The sequence below is a fragment of the Urocitellus parryii genome, chromosome 3 (assembly GCF_045843805.1).
Source record: "Urocitellus parryii isolate mUroPar1 chromosome 3, mUroPar1.hap1, whole genome shotgun sequence".
Lineage (NCBI taxonomy): Eukaryota > Metazoa > Chordata > Mammalia > Rodentia > Sciuridae > Urocitellus > Urocitellus parryii.
In genome coordinates, this window is record NC_135533.1 from 168,254,561 (window position 1) to 168,279,181 (window position 24,621).

Consider the following 24,621-nt stretch of genomic DNA (forward strand, 5'->3'; position numbering starts at 1 on the left):
AAACAAGAAGATATAATGATAGTAAAGCTGTATGCTCTCAATACTGGTGCACCTAATTATATAAAATAAACTTACTTGACAGAAAGCCTCAGATATATACCAATACAATTACACTGGGTGATTTCGATACACTTGTCTCACCAATACCTCATCCAGGTGTAAACTGGGTATGTTAGTCATGTCACTTGCAGGAAAATGGATGGAATGGGAGAGCACCATGTTAAGCCAAGTAAACCAGATTAGGAAGTCAAGTGTTATGCTTTTTTCCTCACATATGGAAGCTAGAGAGAAAATATTAAAAAAAAAAAGAGGGTGGGGGTCTCCATGAAAATTGAGGAGAGATCAATAGAGTAGAAGAAGAGGACTTGGGGAAGAGAGGAGGGAGGGGAAAGGAGAGGTACTGGGAATGAAATCAATCTCATTATATTATGGACAGGTACAAATATATCACGGTATTTCACTACTATGTAAAATTACAATACACCAATAAAATATTTAAAATATACAAATAAAAATGAAAACTTTTTGGTCATTTTGGAAGATACTGATAAATTATCATATTATTTTAATAGAAGAAAAGACTCAAATGTTCATATTGCTTTTCCTCTATGATTTATACCATTGTTTAACCAGAGTTGAGAAGAGATTTTTGAAGTAAAGTGTTCCAACAAGCATATTGTAACATCATATTCCAATATCACCTTGGGAAATCCTTAGTCCATTAACTGATCATCACAAATTATCTTTCTCCCCAAAGGACATAGTGATATTTAGGTCTGAGAGCCACACTATCCGATGGAAGCTTGTTTCAGGGCCTTTTGGGGTTCACCTCTTTTTCTCTGGAATCCCCTCCCCAGGTTCAAGGAACCCTGAAACTGAGAAATGGGTCGTCAGGGACAGAGGGAGTCCCTCGTGGGAGCTAGTCATTTAGTTCTATCAGGAGGAGTGGGAAATGGCATTCCTAAAGGTTCCAGGGAGTGAATCCCCTGTTTTTTCTTTTCTCTCTTCTCTTTTCTCCATTCTCTGGTACACAAACTCCGACGACCCACCTAAAACTGAGGAAGGGGAAGTTTCTTCTCTGGTCAAAGAGGTCGCCTCCAGGAGTATGTGGAAGGGGGACCCCATTACTTGTTTCTCTGTTTTCACTCATGATCTAAAGAAGGCCGTCATCACAGGCAACGTGCAGCCGAGTGAGACGTGGGACTCTAGTCTGCTGAATGGAAGACAGAGGAGCGAGCACCCTGGGGAGCCAGGAAGTACTGGGGTGATCCTGGAGAAGAGGGTGCTTGGAAAAAATGAACCCAGAAAGTTGTGTTTTGAATTCCTGGATTCCACTCACACAGGACTCATGCACAGATAGGATTCCAAACAAAGACGACAGCCAACCCTCCAGTCCCAGAGGGGCTGCTGGCTGACACACCATGATCTGAACAGCAACGTAAGGCCTTGATAATGGACTAGACGTGGTGAGGGGGCTGGGATTGTGGCTCAGTGGTAGAGCGCTCCCCTAGCACCGGAGGACCAGGGTTTGATCCTCAGCACCACATGAAAATAAAGGCATTGTGTTGTGTCCATCTACACCTAAAAAATAAGTAAAATTAAAAAAGAAAGAAAGAAAATGGACTACATGAAAACCACATCCCCCAATGGTGTACTGGAAATATTGGTTTCAATGACTGTTCAAGAAAAGCCATCAGCATTCTTCATGGGGTTTAAATAAGAGCCAGAATCTCATAATACAATATTCAAAAATTCCGATGATATAACAACAGTATCACTCAGCTTAGGAAGAACCAGAACAATCTCATCTCCACAGAACAGAGAGTCCAAAAATAGACAAGCACAAATATAGCTAATTGGTTTTTGACAAACGTTCATAGGCAATTCGATGGAGAAAGAAAAGTCTCTCCAGCAAATGGTGCTGAAACAATTGACCTTCCATCTACAAAATAAGTAAATAATCCAGTCAGGTGAATGGATAAAGAAACTGTGGTATATATTCCCAATGGAATATTACTCAGGCATAAAGAAGAATGAAATTATGGCATTTGTGGGTAAATGAATGGAAATTGGAGACTATCCCGCTAAATGAGATAAGCCAATGCCCCCAAAAACAAAGGACAAATGTTCTCTTTATATGCAGGTGCTGGGGGAGTGGAGGTTCACCAATTGGGTGGGAGTGAGTGGGGAGAAGGGAAGGGGGATGGGAGCAAAACAGACAGTAGAATGAATGGGACAGAACTTTCCTATGTAAATATATGAATACATGGCCAGTGAAACTCTGCACCATGTTCAACCACAAGAATGGGAAGTTATACTTCATGTATGTATAACATGTCAAGTAGAAACACATTCATTCTACTGTCCTGCATAACTAAAAATAACAAATAAAAATTTTTAAAGAAGAGGTTGAAATGAGTTAAAGCTCAAGAGAAGGTCTGACTATGAAAGGATCTCTTAAAGTAATGGAGCTGTTCAGTATCTTAATCATGGTGGTGGTTAGAAGAATCTATAGATTGGAAGAATATTAGAAGAATATTCTAACAATATTAGAAGAAATATATATATATATATAAACACATACATATACATGTGTGTGTGTTATCATTCATGTATCTGTGTACTGACTAAAAATTTTTTCTGTATGTTAATCTATAAGATTAATGAACTATCAGAAAAGTTTTATAGATCCCTCAGCTAAGATCTTTAAAACAGATTTTATCAGTACATAAATATAAACAGTTTTATTATTACCCTAACTTCTACTTCATGCATTCTGATGCTCTTTTCTAAACCTGGTTCATCAACATGTGATTCGTTTCAATTTGCTTTACCAAGAAGAACCACACCAGTTGCCGTGACACCTGCCTGTAATACCAGCGGCTCAGGAGGCTGAGTCAGGAGGATCACGAGTTCAAAGCCAGCCTCAGCCACTTAGTGAGGCCCTAAGCAACTCAGTGAGACCCTATCTCTAAATAAAACCTTTTTTAAAAGGCTGGGGATGTGGTTTAGTGGTTAAGCACCCCTGGTTTCAATACCCAGTACCAAAAAAAAAAAAAAAAAAAGAAAGAAAGAAAGAAAAAGATAAAGAGCCACAAATTTAAAGAGAAGCACCCCTCTTTCCTCAATGTGACAAAATAAATGTCAGTCCACTTTGACTTGCTCTTCAGGGGTACCATCCTGGAGATAATGAAAGCCTGATGATGGGAAGTGCGGTTTGACTGCAGCATGGTGTCTCCACACACCGCCATTTCTGGACTGGCTCAGGCAAATTCTTCCCAGGATGCCTCAGGACAGCAGTGGGAAGCAGTGACTCTGGTGGAGGCTGGTCACACTCTGCCGTTCTCCTAGAGCAACAGACACCTGCCCCTGAGGGACAGGATAGAGAGACGCGGCTGTCACTGAGACCTCTGTTGAAGACCCCACGTTCAGAAACTTGAAATGGCGTGGCCAACGATGGGCTCTCAAGGCCTGCTCCCCAGTTCTCTCATAGTCCCTCCTTTGAGAGGGGGAGGCCAATTCTCCCCTTGAATGGGAGCTGAACAACTTGGTGACTCACTTCAACAATGGAAGGGAAAGGAAGTCCCCAGTGGGAGACCCTGGAGACCAGTTCATAAATGTCACCATGGTTTCCCTCTGTGGTCTCTTCTCTCTCTGTCATGACTCACTCTGGGGAGAGCTGACTGCCGTGTCCTGAGGACACCCGGGCAGCCACGGGGAGAGGCTCACAGAGAGAGGAACTGACGCCTCCTACCAAGAGCCACGTCAGTGAGGCCCGTCACCACACCCCTGTGGACCTCCGTCAGCCTCCACCTCCTGAGGGACCCCAAGACAGAACCACCTAGGAAATCCACCCCTGTATTCCTGATCCCCAAAACTATGAGATTAAAGATAGACAAAGGGGAGTCAAGGGAAGCCAGGATGGGAGTAGGAAAGACAGAAGGAATGGGGCATCGCTTTCCCATGTTCATGGATGAACACACGACCGTGAAACCCCACAGCAGGTACAACCACAAGAACGGGATCCTAATTAGCGTAAGTTAGACTCCATGTATGTGTAATATGTCAAAATCCACTCGACTGTCATGTAGACCTAAAAAAAAAAAAAAATACTGGTTGTTTTAAGATGGTAAGTTTTGGAGTAACTTATTCTGCTGCAACAGATAACTAATACAACAACCATTCTAATGCTAAACAGCTCTTTGATTTAGAAAGAAGTAAATAAAGATCATGATATGTTGAGAGCCACAGCCGAGGGGGCCCCAGCAAACTTCCAGCTGCCAGCAAACTTCCAGCTGCCGGCTGATGATTGGCTCACAGCAGCCCCAGCAACATCTAGCTGATTGGCTCCTCTGCGGTGATGCTCATTGGGCTGTTTCCCCCGCCCTTTCAGACCACGGAGCTGCTCATTGGGGGACTTTTTTTGGCTCCGCCCATGCGACCCAGCCAATCGGCCTCAAGAGCAGGAGGAGTGGGGGAGGTGGAGAGGCTTGTGGGAAGCCAGTGGTGGCAGTTGGGCTCTGAAGGTTTTTCCTGAGGAGCTCTGTGGTTTGGTGTGTGTGGTTCTAAAAATAAAGTTCGTTTCTTTTGACAAGTGGCTCCTGAATTGTGCCCAGCCAGACTGCGGCAATGATACATTTTAACATTTTCACCAAACTAAGAAAAACTCAAGCTATATAAATTTCTTTTCCTAAAGATAAGGGAATATAAAAATTCAGGGCATTTCTTCTTTCTCTTTCTTTCTTTCTTTCTTTCTTTCTTTCTTTCTTTCTTTCTTTCTTTCATTTGTTTTCTCTCTCTCTCTCTCTCTCTCTCTCTCTCTCTCTCTCTCTCCCTCTCTCTCTCTCTCATTCTTTCTTTCTTTTCTCTTTTTGGTACTAGGGATTGAACCCAGGGTGTTTAACCACTGAGCCACATCCCCAGCCCTTTTCATTTTTTATTTTGAGGCAGGGTCTCACTAAGTTGCATGAGGCTTCATTAAATTGCTGAGGCTGGCTTTGAACCTGAAATCCTCCTGCCTCAGCCTCCAGATCCTCTGGGATAACAGGCGTGTGCCACTGCGCCTGGCTCTAGGGCATTTCTTACAAGTGACTTTTTTGTTATTCATCTGCCTAAATAGATATACTCCGTGATGTTCCAGGTGATGCTTAGGGAAGCTACACTAAATATCACCGTTGACCTCTCAAAGATGCCAAACTACTAATTCGATAGACAGCTTCCTAAATGGGATATATTCTATTGACTTGACCAAGAACAGAGTCAAACAAAGAACTATGGCCGAAATAGACTCAATACACATATTTTGGCGTTAGCAAAGGGCTGCTGGATTTATTCTTTTACTTAGCAAACGCTGAGCTCACATCGAGTTCAAAGGACCCAACAAAACCAAACGTAGCACCAAGATTAAAAAGTCACCCTGTTTCTTTGCACTCACACATAAGGAACTTTCTTCTCCTTTGGCCATATACCATGAGACAGTGGCCCAAGAAGTTACTCTTTGAGAAAATATTTGATGTTCACATCTTCTAACACTGAAGAGGGAAAATCTGCCCAGCAACTCACAAATCAGGAAACACTTGACAGAAAAATATGCTTGGGCAGCGTTGCTTGTTGCATTCTTTAAAAGGAAAATTGAAAACATGGGATCACAAGGGTCAGGCAGTTATTATTGGAATCCGGCTCTTATAAAACGTAATACATACCATTTCTCCCAACTAAATTGCATTACTTTGTCCAAGTCACCCGATGGGGTCCAGGATAAGGTGTCTTTCTGATGTAGATAACCATGTAGGCTTCCAGAAGCACATCCACTTAAAAGTAGGGCCTCGAAGAACACCAACAGTGACAGGAAAATGATATTTTTCTGTAACCTCAGCATCACAGAGAATAGTTCCCCAAGAAATAGTTGACAAAAAAAAGGAAAACTTTATTATTAAATACATAGAGTGCTATTCAGCAAAATCTGTTGCTGAGAGCAATTTCCAAAACTGGGCCTTCTAGAGAGCCTCCTTTGGAACTAGGCTTTTAGGAACCTAGAAACATTCTACAGATCAAGGTATTGTTATGACTTATTTGTGTGTAAAGAAGAGGAAAAATTTTGAATACCAAATAAACAGCAACCATCAAAGAAGTGGAGAGAAGGACACAATAAAGAACAAACCGAGCTACAGTTTCACATGAGCTTGCAATTTGAAAAATTTTTAAATTCATTTTAAAAAAATGTTCTTTTTAGATATACAGGACAGTAGAGTGTATTTTGACATATTATACATACACAGAGTCTAACCTTTTCATTAGGATCCCATTCTTGCTGTGGGACAGGATGTGCATTCATATATAAATATAGGAAAGTTCTGTCTGATTCATTCTACTCTTTGCCATTCCCACCCCCTCACCCTTCCCTTCATTTCCCTTTGTCTAATCCAATGAATTTCTGTTCTTCCCTCCCCATTCTCCTTATTGTATGTTAGCATCCACATATCAGAAAGAGCATGTGGCCTTTGGTTTTGGGGGACTGGCTTATTTCACTTGGCATGATAGTCTTTAGTTACATCCATTTACTGACAAATGCCTTAATTTCATTCTTCTTTATGGCTGAGTAATATTTCATTGTGTATGTATGTCACATTTTCTTTATCCATTCATTGTTAAAGAGCATCTAGGTTGGTTCCTAGCTTAGCTATTGTAACTTGACCTGCTATGAACATTGATGTGGCTCCATCATTATAGTATGCTGATTTTAAGTCCTTTGGGGATATACTGAGAGGTGGTATAACCACGTCAAGTTTCTGAGGAATCTCCATACTGCTTTCCAGAGTGGTTATCACTCATACATTGCAGTCCCACCAGCAATGTATGAGTGATAAGAGAACATTTTCCCCCCACATCCTCACCAACATATATTGTTTAATACATAGTTTAACAATGTTTCTAAAGTCAGCTAGTTGCAAAATTCTGCAGATCTCATAGTTGACCTATGTAGGCTTTTAACAAAGTGTTACTTGGATGCCCTAATTCAGAAAACATCTAATGTTATGCTGGTGTTGAGAAGCTAATGGCCAGAAACCGGAACTGAGTCTAGACTCTGGAATAGGACGCTATTATTGTAGAATCTTGAATGAAGAACATGTCTCAATGTTTCTGCCTGATCCCAAATGATATTCCTCCTAAATGTACAGCCATCGAAAATGAAAAGGGGGCATGGTATATACATTCATGGTGGCCGCATGTTTCAAGAGAGAAGAAAAGATGGATGTGGAGACAAGGAAAATCTATTTAGAAACACATTTTAACCAGGCATGATGGTGCACACCTGTAATCTCAGCAGCTCAGGAAGCTGAGGCAGTAGGATCTCAGATTGGAGGCCAGCCTCAAAAATTTAGCAAGGCCCTAACCAACTTATCAAGACCCTGTCTCAAAATAAAAAAATCAAAAAGGCTGGGAATGTGGCTCCAAGGTTTAGCACCCCTGGTTCAATCCCTGCTACAAAAGAAAGAAAGATGAAAGAAAGAAAGAAAAAAAGAAAGAAAGAAAGGAAGGAAGGAAGGAAGGAAGGAAGGAAGGAAGGAAGGAAGGGAAAGAAAGAAAGAAACTCACTTTATTTCTAGAAATCATCTAGAATTTCACAACTCAGAAGCAAAAGTTAGAAAAGAGATACCCATTTGGAAGAAGGTAAAATTTTCTCCTTTTCAAAGCAGAACCAGGTTTCCCATTCCTCTCCCCTCTAATAGGTCTCATACATCTCTTACCTCTCTCCATGTTGAAAATGAAGCCCAACCTCTAACCAACAACAGCGTCTGCTTAGATCCCATTCCCACCTGGGTCTACATGGTCTTTTAATGTTTCATCCTCAGATTCAGACATCCCACGTGGATGCCCTAGACCTGTAGGTAATCTGAAAGTAACGAAGTGACTCTGGGGATAAGAACATGAGCTAATTTCCCGTATGTGAAATCCCCAGTGGCCACTCAGACAAACTTAAATTCTTCCTGAGCAGCAGGGATCCCTGAAAATCTGCTCCCCAGAGGGCTCTGTTGCAACCCCCTATGTGTCTCTAGAACAAATCTCACCTTTGTTCATATCCCCACCCAAAGGCAACTGGAAAGCTAAAGTGTAGCCTAAAAATCTCCATTAGAATCACCCGAGGAGCAAACCTTAGGACCCTCTCTTCAAACCTAGGGACGGTGGAACCCTAGGTTTGCCCAGATTGAAGAAGAGTCCATGGGATCATCGAGCACGCCACAGAATGCTCCCCAGCCTCATCCTTCACGTCCACAAGTGCCCTTTGAACTCAGGACACTTTCAGCAGTCCAGCTGTGGTCCAGGTGTTATTTGCGGTTCAAGTGACTACAAAAGAAACAGCTCAACTTTGGCAAAGGTCTAGACAGAGCTGTAATGATCTCAGAATGACATTTGCTCAGTGTGACCAGTAGTGTGGTAGCAGGATGTTTTGGTGAGTGCCTACTATGTGCAAAGCACATAGTAGGTGATTTCTTGAGTCTCTTTTCAATTTTTTCAACCTGCAAAAAAATCCCTGTTATTCCCCCATTTTACAAATGAAAAGATGGAGGCCCAAAGGGGATGCATGATTTATTTGTTCAGTGTCACAGAGCTGGGAAATCAGAACCAGACCCTGCTGACTCCAAAGCCTTTATTTCCTTTCCCACTGATCCGTTCCCCACCTAAAAGCACCAAAGGAAATATTCTTAATTTCTTCAAGATTATTTGTCATTTATCAGCGTGGTCCCTAAAAGACCCCTGATGAAATGTATAGGGGGTGGGCAAATAAGGAAGATGATCGTATTTTATACATTTGTCTCTGACATATTGACCAGATTCCCCGAGGGACATATTTAAGATGCCATTGACACTTCCATGGGATGATTGGAAATTGTGTACCATTCTCTGGCTTGAAACTTTTAACTCACCCAAGGGAATGAGATGTGATAAAATGACATTCAAAATGGAGTCTGAGGAGGTTCCGTGTGAGCATCAAAGACATAACCCATAACAGGGCACAGGATTGGAAATGTCCCCCCTCACACCCATCTGTCTACAGTGCTATTTTTAATCTCTTTACCCAGCAGCAGGAACAAAAAAAAAAAAAAAAATGGAAGTCACTTCAGGTAGCAGGGGGGTAAGAGAGAAAACAGATAAAGGAGAAAATACTGTCCCAAGAGACCAGGCTTTTTAATTGGTTTCATCTCTTGAATCCTCCAGGCCAATATTTTGAGCAAGAGGGAAAAACAAAATCACCACCCACCCACGCAGGCGATTCCATCCAACCTCCCACCCTGAGAGGGAACGCTCCAGATAAGCCAAGACACCTACACAAACAGCTCCTGTCTTTATTTAGAAACTCTCACCCCACTGTAGGGAGAGAGTTCCTAATCAAGACAGCGAGTGGCTTCAGCAGAGATGAAACTGTCAAACAGAAAGAGAAATCACACAATTAAGAGGGACTCGGATCCCAGCTCCTCAGGCTCTCGTTGTTCCTAGGAGTGGGCACGAGAGCCCCCTGACCACCTCCCCAATTGGCCCTCCTCGTCCAATCTAAAATTTTAAAAAAATGCAAAACACCCTCAGTTCGGCCCAGGGGCCCATGGATGCCACATAAAGGTGACGGAACTTCCAGCATTTTCCGCCACTGTTAATGATGTGAACTTTGTTCCATCTAGAATGTCTCATCCTGGCCTCGTAGGAATCGCCAGGTAACCAGAAAAATGGCAAAAAAAGTGCTTCTGCCTCCAAGAAAGCATAAAACAAATAATGCCTGGCTCTCCATTTATTTGAAGTCCCAGCCATGCTCCGTTATAGTTAATGGACTTTGCCCGTCTCCATTCTGGCAGGGCCCAATTGGAACAAAGAAGGAGTCACAGTGAAGAATCTGTGCAGCTATTTCTGGGGACCCAAGCGGGCCCACGGCAGCAGGCCAAATGGTGTCTCTTAAGATGAACGGTCCCAATCTTGAATGTCTCTACCATATGCTGTACCGTAATGTCTCTGCAATGAGATGGATTAAGGGTTCCAGTCTGCCACCAATAGCCAAAGGACATCCACTGATAATCACATATTTTGTTCTACGGACAGATAACAGCAGCCCACAAATGAGATGCGCCTCCTCTCACGCACGCGGTTACATGAAATCAATACTTAATTACAGCAGGCCTGCATGTGTCCATGGTGGTCGGGGCTGGTGAGGAAGTCGCACAAAGTTCCTCCAGTGAGTTAATGAGATTCAGAAGGGTTGGGGCATGCCGGCAAGACGGTGGCCCCTTACTCATCTCTTTCTGAGTTTTAGAGTTAATGAATCCCTGGGTGAACACTAGGATTGGATTGGAGGGACGCTATGAGCAACACCTAATGATGCCATTGAGGGGAAGGGGCTGCCCCAGGGAGTGGTTTCTGGAATGCTCTTCAGATCTCAACATTCCCTGGTGGACACACAAAGCCTCCTGATACAGACCCTGGGAGAAGCAGGCAGCATTCCAGAACATTCCGCAAGAGGGTTAAGATGAAATGTGCACTAAAGTATCCAAGCCTTTCTGGGTTTCTGCTTATAAAATTGCTAAACAGGATGTATACAGGAGCATCCCAAAGGAAAACTATGGAAAGAACTGAAAACATGGAATCAATAGGGTGCCGTGGTCATGGATCCCGGCCCTCCTGTCCCCAGCAAGCTTCAAAAGTTCAAGCTACTTGTCCATAAAACAGGGATGACCTTCATTCCGACTAAACCAGAGGGCCACCGTGAGAAAGATCAGAGAAGCAGAAAGTGCTTTGTTTACTAGGAGCTTCCAGATCCCCCTGTAAGAGATTATTATTATTATTTTATTTTAGAAGTGATAGGACCTGGGGATTGCAATCTCATGAATAATCAAAAACAAGTGATAGCTCCATTTGTTAAGTTCTCAAAGCAATGTTAGGCAAGGTCACCCTGGGACACACACACACACACAAGAAAAGAGGGGAATGAACTTGGAGAAAAGATTCCAACCACCAAAGCCAAGGATATAGGCAGAGGGAAATCCTGCCTTCATTTATCTCTGCCACACTCGGGAGACTATGCCAAAGAGCGTTCTACCTCCAGGATGTATGTTCCTGCAAGAGATTTTTCATTGTCCTTCAAAAAAAATTTTTTTTTCACTTTATTTTATAGAGTCACTCCTTTTCGGAATGTATTTCTTTGCTTTTATCAAATACAAAGTTCTATGGGTTTATTTGTTCAAGAAAATATACCGAATCATTCCTTGAAAAAAAATAAATGAATTGAAGAACTCTAAAGATATTTTTAGAAATAATATTAAAGATATGATAGGGAAAGAGAATGAAAGAAAACAAGAAGAGTCTCCCTCACAGGATAGCGGAGGGGTATGGCCTTCAAAGGAGGGGTGGGGCTGCTTGCAGAAGAGAACCCAGCTCTGTAGCTCGGCTGGCCTCACCACTGGCCAGGTGTGTGACTTTGGGTGGGTGATGAGACCTCCTTGGGTCTCCATTCCTTCATCAGCAAGATGGTACACGAAGACTTCCAAGGCTTGTTACAGGACTCCTTGGTTCAAGGCTAGCAGAGGGGAAGCCTGCACCCTTCCACACGCTTCCAGAATGTTCTCTACCCACCTTCGGGCTATGCCTGAGCTAGCAAGAAGCCCGCCTTGAAACCAATCACTGAAACCTCCCTTAATCCTCAGTCAAGTTTGCTCCCGTGACTTGTATCACTCATCACCTCTGCAAGAGCCGAGAGACGTTTCACAACTGAGAAATCAGCCCTGCACAGAAATGGAAACTCGTCATTCAATTCACAATGGGTGTGTGTGAAAGCAAGAGGGAGTTGTCAGACAGGAGTGCCCCGGTTCCCTAAAACCAGAACCTTCTACAGGAAGGTTAAGATGAAATGTGCACTAATGTAGCCAGGCCTTTCTGGGTTTCTCCTTATAAAACTGCTAAACAGGATACATTAGGTAATTGATAATTTGGGACATTGTAGATGGTATAGATATTGCAGCCCTTATGAAATTGCAAAGCTACCATGTTTAATGCAGATTTGAACTACAAGAATTCAAAATGATATGACTTAGGATAGGATGAACCTCTCTTTATGGACAAAATTGGAAATAAAGCAACCTATCCCCACCAGATTCAAAGTCTATTGACAATCACATACTTTAAACTCAGGGGAAGCCCAGCAAACTAAAAGCTGAGTTTATGGTAGAGTCACATTGGGGATATTAAGTTTAGCTGGTAAATGAAACTCCCTTCTATTTTTTGTCAGTATTAAGCTTGATGTATGTGAATTTTGAATATGCAAGGACTTTAGGGATATATTCTTCAAATACAGTACCACCTCTCTGTGTTTGATTGTCATTTATCATTTAGGAACTAAAAATTTAGACAGATGCCTAAGATCGAAGGACTGTTGAGAACCAGCAACATGGAATGGCATATTAGTCAGGGTTCTCCAGAGGAACAGAAACAACAGGAGATATACATATAGCTATGATTACAAGAAGGGGATTTATTAGGTTGGCTTACACAATCAGAAGCTGGATAGTCCATAATGGCCATCTGCAGGCTGGAGAGCTGGAGGAACAAGTAGCTGTGTGTTCCAAGATGCTTGGCTCAGAACAAGAGGGATCAGTGACACTTACCCCAGTCTGGGACCAAAGGCTTCTGGAAACTCCCTGGAGAATCACTAGTGGAGACTGAAGGAACTGACACCCTCAGGCATTCACAGCAGAAATCAAGAACCCATTCAAAAAGAAACAAGCCTGCATCTGCTGTCACTTCTTAGTTCTTCCAGTATTTGTTCCATCCAAGCCTCCAACCTATGGGACACCCTTAAGAAGGGTCTCCACTTCAGTTCGCTATTGCACGTGTCAATCATTCCTAGTCACACCCTCATGGACACACCCAGAAGCCTCTTAATCTTAGCCATCTCTTAATCCAATCAAGTTGACAATTCAAATTCACCATTACAAATGGATGGTTTTCCAAAGAAGAAAGAGATTTTGCTTTACAAGTTACAGCCTACACCCAGAGGATACCTAGTCATTTTACCCATCTAATCTGTCGAGGACACACATTTATGAAGTGACATTGGTCTCTAGATCTAGAGCAGGCTCAGGATCTCAGACATGCTGCTGGGGCTTTGTGTGTCTCTCTCTTTAGGCTACTGTAATCACTAACCGAGGGTTCTCAAACTCACAGGAACATTCAGGAACTGCTCTTAAAAGTATTTTCACATACATTAATGCAGATTGCTCCTGGTGTCCTTAATAACTCTGTGAGGTGGCAAGATGGGGAAACGGAAATGCAAAGAGAATACCAAGGTTGCACAAAGTCACAAAACTGAGCAGTCTGAGAACCAGGTCTTCCGCCTCCGTGCCAGGAGGTCACTATCAAGCCAACGTGAGCTTGTACTTTGGAAACAGTCTGAGAGGAGAAGGTAGGCTCTCCATTCAGGGTCATAGTCATCTTCACACCGTGGGCTGTGTGCTTGCTGTTTGGAGTTTCTCCATGTTCATCCTTTTAAAGACACCCCTGCCCTATTCATCAGCAGGAGAGCGGAAGGAAGTGTCCCATTCTCTCCTTCCAAGGTTGACCATGTGAGCAGATAATCCAACTGTATGATTCCTTTCTGGAATCTCAGTGTCGACCAATGAAAGAACAGAAAGAAAATGGTTGGGTCTCATTCAGGAAGCCACAAACTCTAAGGATGTTCCAAAATAATTCTTACTAACTTACTAACCTTCTCCAAGTTGATTTGTTTTTTTTGTTTTTTTTTTCGGTTTCCCACTGATTCTGTAAGCAATCCTAACCCAACCAATTCCTGTTTGGTTAAATTAGCCAATGGGTTACTTGTAAGCAAAGAAACTAGCTTAGAACCCAATTGTGTCTGTATCTTTGCATATACACTGGGGCCCAAAGTATAAGAGAAGTGAGAGTTTCAGTGTGTGACCTCATGTGTGTGTGTATATCATGCATGTTCACAGCTGTAAGCTTGCTGTCTCAAAAGCATAAGCCTCATTCACAAGAGAAAATTTTTTACTTGCAATTTTATTTCTAATATATGATATCTTCTGGTTATTGAAAATACTGGGCTGAATTTTTCATGACCTAAATGGGAGCTTCAGAGAGCTCTTGCTAGAAGAGAAATTTAGCTTCATCTAATGTGTTTTTTTCTTACTATTTTATGCCATGTTTCATGATTCTGCTTTTTCTTGTTTATAACTAAAATCAAAAGAATATGTTTGTGTGATAATTGGGTTGTATGATTTTTTTTTTGAGATGGAATATCATTCCAGACTACCACCAGGCTTCTGATAATGTACCTGGCCTGCCGTGTGTGTGTGTGTGTGTGTGTGTGTGTGTGTGTGTGTTTTGAAAATATTCCCTTTGTCTTTGAGAAAGTTGAAGCAGTTACCCAGAAGTTGTGGCTCAGGAATCCCCAAGATATCTATCAAACTTAAATTGACTTTATCACATTTCTTCACTCCTTAGCTTACTTCTTTGATGGCATGCTTTTGCCTATGATCCCAGTAATTCCAAAGCAATGACATTTCCAAGAAAAGAAATGCAATAAGCAAAGTAAATTCATAAAGCAGGACTCTGAATGCATTTCTGCCATCCTGGGTTCGACGTTTGATCCTAGAAGATGTACACAGAGATGCGGGGAGATCATTTATAATCTTTAGTCTGATGACAGCAACGATGCTGAAAGGTGCCCTCCCATGTCTGGAGATACTTGCTCAATTCTTTGTAATTAAAAAAAATTGCATTGAGTATCAACATATGCACAGCAGGATGCCATCCCCCTCAAGTTTATGATCATGTGGCTAGAGGATTTCAGGCTGGACATGGGCTGAAGTATCTAGATCCCATAAAGATAATCATACTGATAAACTGCTTCCCCAAGTTTATTGTTAAGGTTTTTGCCTGAACTTGGATGGATTTATGTGTCTTTGCTGACACTGAACATTTCTAGAAATATCATAGATGAACTGGGGTTTCAGAAGAAAGAGAGAGGAAAACAGGAACAGAAGGAAGGAAACATATATTATTCTCTACTTCCACTTATATAGGCTAATTACTTATCTCTAGATTTATCGCTATTAGAAAAATGTCAATCCTAAACTTCCCCATTACTTAGCTCCTATCATATTCTCTCCTTTGATTTATCAATTATACTTTTTTTCTTTTCAGAATGTGTAAACACATGTTTATATTATCTCATTTAAAAAGTATCCTTAAGAAGGAAAGTACCAGGCTTTGTGCAGGATAGGCTTTATCAGACAGCCCAGTGGAGATGGATTTTTTAAACAAATTTGGTTTGAAGGGAATTATCTATGCTGATCTTCCCTCTCATTAATGCAAATATTTAAAAATTAACTCTATGCACAAAATACAATTTTGTCAAAGAGGCATGCAGACTTAATTAAGAATTTAACTGTGAATGTTACTGTAAAAGAATTACAGTTGCATCTAATGTGAAAGATTTTAATTTTCCCCCTGTCTAGTTTATTCATAATTGAGGTAAAATTATGATAATCAGGTATTATATGCCAGGTTACACAAATGAATGGTAGGAACATTGAGTTTTAAAAAATGATCATCTACTCCAGCTTTTCATTCTATCAAATTTGGGGAAAGTTTAGGTTATACATATTGATGAGGCTTTATTACTATTTCAATTCGCCAACTAATCATCCGTCCAACACCCATTCTGAAAATACAGCTCTGCATTCAGGCTACCCAGATACTACCAGTGAGTCCATCAATGGAATGCATTCTTATTCCTATGAATTCCATAAATTTCCCAGCAGGGATCTAGGCTGGCACCACCATCTTGGGAAGTCTTCCTACTCTCCTTTGCCCTGGATTTGGGAACTCTCTTGCATGTTCCCATAGCAAGATGTCTGGCCCTCTGCAAAGAAAGAATTCAACCTACAGTAGTAAATGCTTGTTTCTCATAGTAGATGGTGAATTCAGAATACAATGACCATGTCTCCTGCCTGCTACGGTACCCACAGAAATGTTCATTGGAAGACATCTTTAAATGAGGGGATGTAACAATAGAATAAATATTGAGCATGTGTTAAACGTTCTCTTTCTGGGGATATGACGATATGCAAGGTAAGAACCCAGAGTCTTTATGAAGCTTACATCCTACAGAAGGGGATGCTTTTCTCTCTTATGATAAGATCCCAAGATTTGAGTATGGGTCTCTTGTATGCATATTTTTGAAATTTCCTTGTTGGCTGCTTTGTTGATTGGTTGAGGTCATTTTGCTCAATGGTTCTCTAGTGGGGTGTTTTCTACCAAGTCAGACAATGATAAGGGATTATTCCTGCTTTTCCCATGTCATTTTTTCTTGTGACTCATTCTCCCTTGAGAACCTCCCAGGAAAGAGAAGTGACTGGGCTAAGGCAGGATCTGGCATTTCCAGGGTTTCTGATGAAGTTACTCTCTCATAGCAGTCACCATTAGCCATCCCACCCCTGTTTGAGCAATCCACCCTGACCTAATTCTCTGAGTCCCTGTCTTGTTAATCCATTTCATATCATTAAGTTGGGTCATATGAAAAATGCTGATTATCGACATGTGCCTACATTACATATGAACTAATATTCCTATCTTGTTACATTTGCACTTATTTCTCACAGCTTTATCTATTGCTTGCAATAATAATCTTTATGATTCACCTACCTCCAGTTTATTTTCTATACCAGAGGCAGAATTATCCTTTATAAAATAGGGGTATTAGACCACCACTCCCCGACTCAAAGTTCTGCAAAGACTCCCCATCACACTCGGAAAGTCCTTACCACATCCCCAGAGGCCTTTCATGATCTGATTCCAGTCTCACCGTTGAGTCTCTTCTTCCCACTCCCTTGAACTGACCTTGCATCTCTCAGCATATGCTCAGCCTGTGGCCATCTTAGGGACCCTTCTGCTCTTAAAACTCTTTTTATCAGATTGCCATTTGAATATTTAATTATAAACCCCTTTCCTTATTACTTCAAACAGAAGTCACTATGACACTGTATTTTCTCGCTTTTTATCCTTCAAATCACTTGCCTTCGGTGTTCATTTGCTTATTGTCTGTATTTCCTACTGAATGTAGACTCAATTAGTGAAGCCCTTGGTTTTAGTTATGTCTCTACCCTAGGGACTGGTGCAGTGTCCGACACATAGTAGGTACTCACCAATTTCTGTTGAATGAATGAATGAATGAATGAATGAATGAATGAAGAAATTATACATTTCCTTGTTGACAAACTGCCCAACTAGCTGTCCTTCAGAGTATCACCTCCTCCTGAGTTATCAGTACTGAGTTCTCCCACATCAACCCAAGTAAAGACCTTGCAAGCACTAATAGTTGTGTACACCTGCACAGTCCAATATGGCAGCCATGAGCTGCACATTGGTACTGAGCCCTTGAAATGTAACTAATTCTAATTAAGATGTGCTCAAAATGTGATATACACATCAGATTTCAAAACCTTAGCATAAAAAACAGAATGTAACATATCTCATTGAGATTTTTTATTGCATGTTAAAACAATAATAATTTGGAAATATTCAGTTAAATAAAATGTGATTAAAATTCATTTCATCTTTTTATCTTTTTTAAAATAACTATCCAGGAAATTTGAAATGATACATGAGGTTTGCACTTGTGGCTTGACTTATATCTCCATGGGTCAGCTGTAGACTAGGACTCGTCTCTATGAAAACAAAGCATAAAGGGATTTGAGTCATATGATTGGAATTCTGGACTTTTTGTTGCTAGCCACAAGGTTGAACAGATGTAAGTTTTATGAACCTCATCTGCTTGTCCATTTCATGTGTGCAATAGAAGTTATATTGGAAGATGGTTGTGAGAAATAATGAAATGACAGATATATGAAAAGGGCTGAATCCAACTCATGCAGAATATTTTGCTTTCTCCCTTCTCTCACTGAGGCTAAAATCCTGTCACCCAGACATGGCACCCTTTCTGTCAATTCCCCCATACTTACACCTGACCAGGCCAGTCTGTGTTCAGAGAACTGGTAGAAATGAAGCATCTGTATAGTCATTTCACAAGGATGTTGGAGCATCTGCTCTGTACAAGGAATTGTGCGGGGCCAGGTATGGTGGTGAATGCCTGTAACCCCAGAGGCTCAGGAGGCTGAGGCAGGAGGATCATGAGTTCAAAGCCAGCCTCAGCAAGGTGCTAAGCAACACAGTGAGACCCTGTCTCAAAATAAAATACAAAATAGGGCTGGGGATGTGGCTCAGTGGCCAAGTGCCTCTGAGTTCAATCCCTGGTACTAAAAAATAAATAAAAAAAGGAATTGTGCTGGACTGGAAGTAGAGAACAAGATTTTCAAAACTCTAGACAAAGTGAGGAAGAAGGGGCCTTGCAGTGTCCATGTGGGAGTCAGACCTGACCCCACACCTGTGCATTGTCCCATTCTCCTCCGGGGCCAAAAAGGAGAGTGTTCTGCCAATTCTCTGCCCTCAGTCATGGCCTGTTGGCAGGTAGGGCCTGCCCATGGCAGGCCTGTGTGGCTCTGAAAGCTGTGCCCCAGAATCTGCTTGAGAGCAAAATACACAAACCAACAAGCTCTGGCAACCAATCATGCATGGTTTCTGAGCCCTCTACCTGACAGTATAGGGTAACTCCAGGGATTTTTTTTTTTTGGGGGGGGGGGTTGGTACCAAAGATTGAACCCAGGGGCACTCAACCACTGAGCCACATCCCCAACCCCTTTGCTCCCCCTTTTAAAAAAAAAATTTTATTTAGAGACAGGGTCTTGCAAAGTTGTATAGGGCCTTGCTAAATTGCTGAGGTTGGCTTTGAACTCCTGATCCTCCTGCTCCTCCAGAGCCTGGGATTATAGGCATAACCCACTGGGCCAGGGATTTGCATTTTTCAAAGCTCCAACAGGAGATCCTGATGCATATACAACCAGGATTAAGAACACTGGGAAGGGTGTTCACAAGTCTTATGTTAGCATTTTCACCTCCAGGCAAACCATAAAGCCTCCCAGAATTTCAGATGCCTTGTCTGTTCTGATACCTATAAAGAAGGAAGATGTCAGGATTGAATGATGTAAGGTTTGGGAAAGCATTACATATCCACATATGGTAGCAATTTAAGTGTCATTAAGAAACGAAAGGGGGAACAGTGGTATAAAAGGGAACCTCTTGGACACACTTTCCTATTTTCTGTGGCATATTTTCCTTCAAATTTTGAGCCATCCATTTTTTTTTCTTTTTTTAATTTGATTGAAAATTGTAGATTCACAGCCAAAAACCCGATCAGGTGGTACAGAGATTTCCCATATGTCTCCTATCCCCACAAAACCATAGTCTCCCCCACCACCAATACCTCCCACCATAACAGGTGAAAACTATATTAAGGCCTCATTAACACCCAAAGCCCAAAGTTTACACTAGAGGGGTTTTTTTGTTTATTTTTCAGTACTGGGGATTGGACCCAGGGGCACTTAACCACTGAGCCACATCCCCAGCCCTTTTTTATATTATATTTAGAGACAGGGTCTCACTGAATTGCTTAGGGCCTTGCTAAATTGCTGAAGCTGGATTTGAACTCATGATCCTCCTGCCTCAGCCTCCCCAGCGGTTGGGTATTCATTCTCGATGGACATGATATTGATTTGGACAAATGTATAATGAGCCACAGGAATCCACCATTATCGTCTCCTGAAGGTTTTTCGTTTCAGCTGCCCTTCAGATTCTCTGTGCTTCACCCATTCATCTCTCACAGCCTCCATACTCTGGCAATCACTGATCTTTTGACCATCTCCTTAATTTTGCCTTTACAAGAGTGCCCTATTGTTGTCATTGTATAGTGCTTCTTTTTTCATATTGGCATCTTTCCTTTGTAATATGCATTTCAAGTCCTACAATGTCTTTCCCTAATTGGATAGGACTTTCATTTCCACACTGGCTGACATTGCATTCACCCGCAGGTTTTTAGTTACTCATCCGTTCACCTACTCAAAGATGTCACAGTTGCTTTCAAGTTTGGAAATTAAGGATAAACTGCTATAAACAAACATGGGCTGTTTTTGTGTGTGTACACATGGTTTCAATTCCAAGATGCACGATTCCTGGACCATATGTTAAGGGTATGGTTAATTTTACAAGGAACCAACAAACGGTCTTCCAAAGTGATTATACCATTTGCATTCCCAACAGCAGTGAACAAGAGTTCCTGTTCCCCCTACATCCTCACCTGCACTCCTTGATGTGGTATCTGTGTTCTAATAAGTAGACAATGGCAGCTCATTATTTTGTAATTCCCTAATGATGAATGATGGCAAGCATCTTTTCATATGCTCATTAGCCATTTGCATACCTTTTCTGATGATGTTCAGATCTTTTTCATCAAATGGTTCAGTTTCTGATGGTTGCATTTCAAGCCTTCTTGGCGTGCTTTGGATAAGACTCCCTTCCAGATGTCTTTAACAAATATTTTCTCCCAGTCTGTGGCTTGCCCTCTCATTCTTTCAAAAGCCATTGGTTTTTGTTGTTGGTGTTAGTTATTCTCAAACTTCTAGGACAAATGTTCTAAGTGCCAACCTAATGGGGCATTTTATATTGGTGCACCAAAGCAATTACCACTGAAAATCCAATCACACTGTCGATGTTTTTAGTTAAGACTAATGAAGACATGTCTCCTGTGGACAATGGTCGACTCTTTTTCATGCTGTGCAGATTTTCAGCTTCCTAGCTGAAATGTGACTCCCCCCACCCTCCGCCCCAGAACACTACCTAGGACCTTACCATATGAATCCGCATTGACTGGCACAGTAAAGAAAGAGTTGGGAAGAAGCTACCCTGGGATGGTTGATTTAGGATTTCTGTTCACAAATCAGATGGCTAAAGTTTTTTAAACTTCCCCAGAGGTTGCAGACAGTAGCTGGAGCACATCTGGCGCTTCATTTCATCTTGAAAGTAAGCTGAGGCCCCGCTTTTCTCTGGGATCCTGGTCCTGGGCCTTGGCCAGGAAGCCATTTAGCTAAAGAGAGGAAAAGGAAAAGTTAAAGAATATTTCTGGGGGTTGGGGTTTAGCTCAGAGTAGAACACTTGCCTAGTGCGTGTGAGGCCCTGGGTTCGATCCTTAGCACCACATAAAAATAAATAAATAAAGGTATTGTGTCCATCTACAACTAAAAAGAATATATATATATATATATATATATATATATATATGAAGAGAATATTTCGGGTATTCACACAGAGGTCTGTCTCAATTCTCAGAATTGTCAGTCGAATTTCCAGGAGAATCAGATGGTATCTCCATCCAATTGTTCTCCTATGATTATATGTATAAACACATAGAAATTTCTTAACCAGGGGCTGGGGTTGTGGCTCAGTGGTGGAGGGCTAGCCTGGCATGTGCAAGGCACTAGGTTCAATCCTCAGCACCACATAAAAGTAAATAAATAAAATGAAGATATAGTGTCCCACTACAACTAAAAATGTATTTAAAAAAAAAAGAAATTTCTTAACCATGTTGTGTAGCTATTTCTTCAAATATCTTCTTTCCTGCCTTCCCCTGAAGTCCAGCCACAGATTGCAGGTATCAGGAAAAAAAAAAAAAAATCAAGTGCTTTGATTTTGTTCCCTAAGTTCCATGTCTAGTTCATTATTGGGTAACCGCTTTGCCTGGTGAAGGAAAAATAAACAAACATGAAGAATCACCTAGGTTTTTATTCTGAAAAAAAAAACCACACATATACAGGTAACAAATCACAACTGTATTGTTGTCCCTGGGATGGTAACACAGATGTCACAAATGTGACAGAAGGAACAAATCAACATTGTAATCACTATAAGAGCCAAACAAACAATCCTTCCACACCACAAAAGATCCTGTCATCCAATGATGACAAGTGCCTGTCCCAAGCCCTTAGTGCCCCAAACTCTCTCCAGGTAGCAGCATGAGGCCACTGGCCAGCGGCTCTCTCACATGGTTGGCAAAGATGGCCCCGCTTTAAATCCCTGGGGAAAGCCACATCTCCTGAATGTCCTCTCCGATCTGAAGCTTGGTTTCTCCACTTAGATTTCCTTGGCTGAAGCCCTTCCCCTTTCTGTGACTGGTTTTCATGAGCAGTCCTGCCGTTTCATGAAAGTCTTTCTTTTTGCCGTTTTATTTTTTTTCCTATGGCTTGGGGGTGGGGTGGAGGATGGGAGATTTCCTAGTCCTCCAAACTTTTGATTGAATCTATGTTTCTGAATCTATAGACTCCATTTCTGTAGTACACCCAAAGGGCTGAGGTGATCTCCCAGCCCAGAACAGAAAATCACGGCAAGATTTCATTTAATGAGAGCTCGATACACCCAGGTCTGCTTTTCGGACCACTCAAGGGCAATTATAATGGATTTAAAATATTGGGCCCGTTTTTAGTGCTGTGAGTTTCCCTTAAAGTTAAGCAGCTGGCATTGGTTCAATCGAAGGAGTTTAATATTTAAAAGAGTCAATATGTAGAGTTATTTCTCAGGCCTTAAAGGAGAGAGTAATATAAAAATGATGAACTAGTCTGAAGATACTTAGTTTTAACTCTGTATAGCTTCTATGGCACATAGAACCATCAGTGTTACAAACCACATTGGAGAGAAAAACTGTGCATACTCTAATGTCATTTTAAAAAGCAGTTTAGTTGGGTATGGTGGCTCACGCCTATAATCCCAGGAGCTTGGAAGGCTGAGGCGGGAGGATCACAAGTTCAAAGCCAGCCTCAGCAATTTAGCCAGGTATTTCACAACTCAGTGAGACCCATCTCTAAATAAAATATAAAAAAGGGCTGGGGATGTGGCCCAGTGATTCAATCCCCAGTACCAAAAAAGAAAAGAAAACAAAACAAAAACCTGCATAGTTTAATTTCACAAGTGTTTTTGGTGGTTGTTTGCGGTATTAAGAATAGATTGAAGAATAAACATAAGAAAGAAAGAATGCAAAATCCAGGGGACTCTACTTTGTTCTCATGGTCTACCTCCTCTTTGGATAAAAAAAAAATAAATAAATAAAATCCAAAGGAAATGGGCCAGGCATCATGTAAGTGTGTGCAAACACAGGAAAGGGGTCCTGTCCACTGTCATTTATCTGAAAGACACTTACCTGGTCAAAGAGAGCTAAGTACAGCACTCCCCAGTCAGGAAGCATAGATCACAAATGGCTTCATCACTGGGTCTGTTACCACAGATGGATTCAGCAGGGACATGGTTGGACATAGACAATCTGAAAGTAATTGGAATTAATATAATGTAACTAGGAAATATATAAATTTTCCTCATAACCAGGAAAAATAAGTCTTCTTTGGTTTTAAGGTATGCAGAATAGGTGTTAGAAATTCATTTCACATGTGGGGAAATGGAAATGAGTTAATTTGCTGCTAGTTCCCAAGTCGGAGAGGTCTGAGTGAAAGTTAGGTCTGGTAACACGGATTCTCAATTTAAAGAGAGTCAGTTTCTATTGCAAGTCCATCCATCCCATTTATCAGGAGTTTCTCTCTATCCATATGGAAACTTTAGCTCTGATGGTACATCGAACATCTATCTTGCTGTCAATTCTGATACAGTGGTAATGGGAGACATCACTAACCAACCACAGCATTCCATTCTACTTGCACAAGATGCAACTTTAGGATCCTTCTTGTTTGGAGTCAACCCGGCTCCAAAGACTAACTTTCCCATCTCCAGAGAAGAGCCGTCCAATGTTGAGCCCTGCTGGCTCACATGATCCTTACCCACCAATCAGACTAGCCCTGCAAGCTCACATGATCCTTACCCACCAATCAGACTAGCCCTACTGACTCACATGATCCTTACCCACCAATCAGAAAGCACCCCATGCCAACGGTCAAACCGTTCAACTATTAAACTGTCATAACTGTCAAACCACCCCCGGCTCTATAAATATGCAGGGCTGTTCCTCAATAAATGGGCATTTTCTCTGACGACGAGCCTTGTTCGTTCTTTCACTTCTCAAACTACTTCTCCAGGCAGCCACTTCCTCAGGGGGTGGTTATCATTGGAAAAGTATTCTACCAGGGGCAGCAGAAGAGCCATGAGGACCTGCATGATAGCATGAATTTGTCATCCTTGCTTTATCAAATCATGCACCATCTGCAATTAGATGTGTGTACAGCAGCCCAACCATGTCTTTAAATGCATTGATCAAGTTGCCTATTATGTATCAGAAAGTATGGGAAAAACAGGTAGAGGCCAGACATACATCTTGTTTTCAAAGGGGCCTACATTTTATTAGGGAAGACTAAGATGCATAAAACTTGTGCTACATGGAGAATTCTAAATATCAGGGATGAGTGCTCTGTGCCAAGAAAACCACACAATCTGAAAGTAATTGGAATTAATATGATGTAACTGGGAAATATATAATAATATATAGAGGAGGCCAGATTGCCTCCAGCCAGAGGGGACACAAATAAAGCTTCATGATGGGGCTAGCATTTGAGACGGGGCTTTGTAGAATAGGGAAGACATGACCATGGAGATGATGGGGAAGCAGAGGAGGAGAAAAGAGCATTCTGGGCATGAGAAACACCACCAAATAGGCACAAAGGAGGGGCCATGTAGGGCATATAT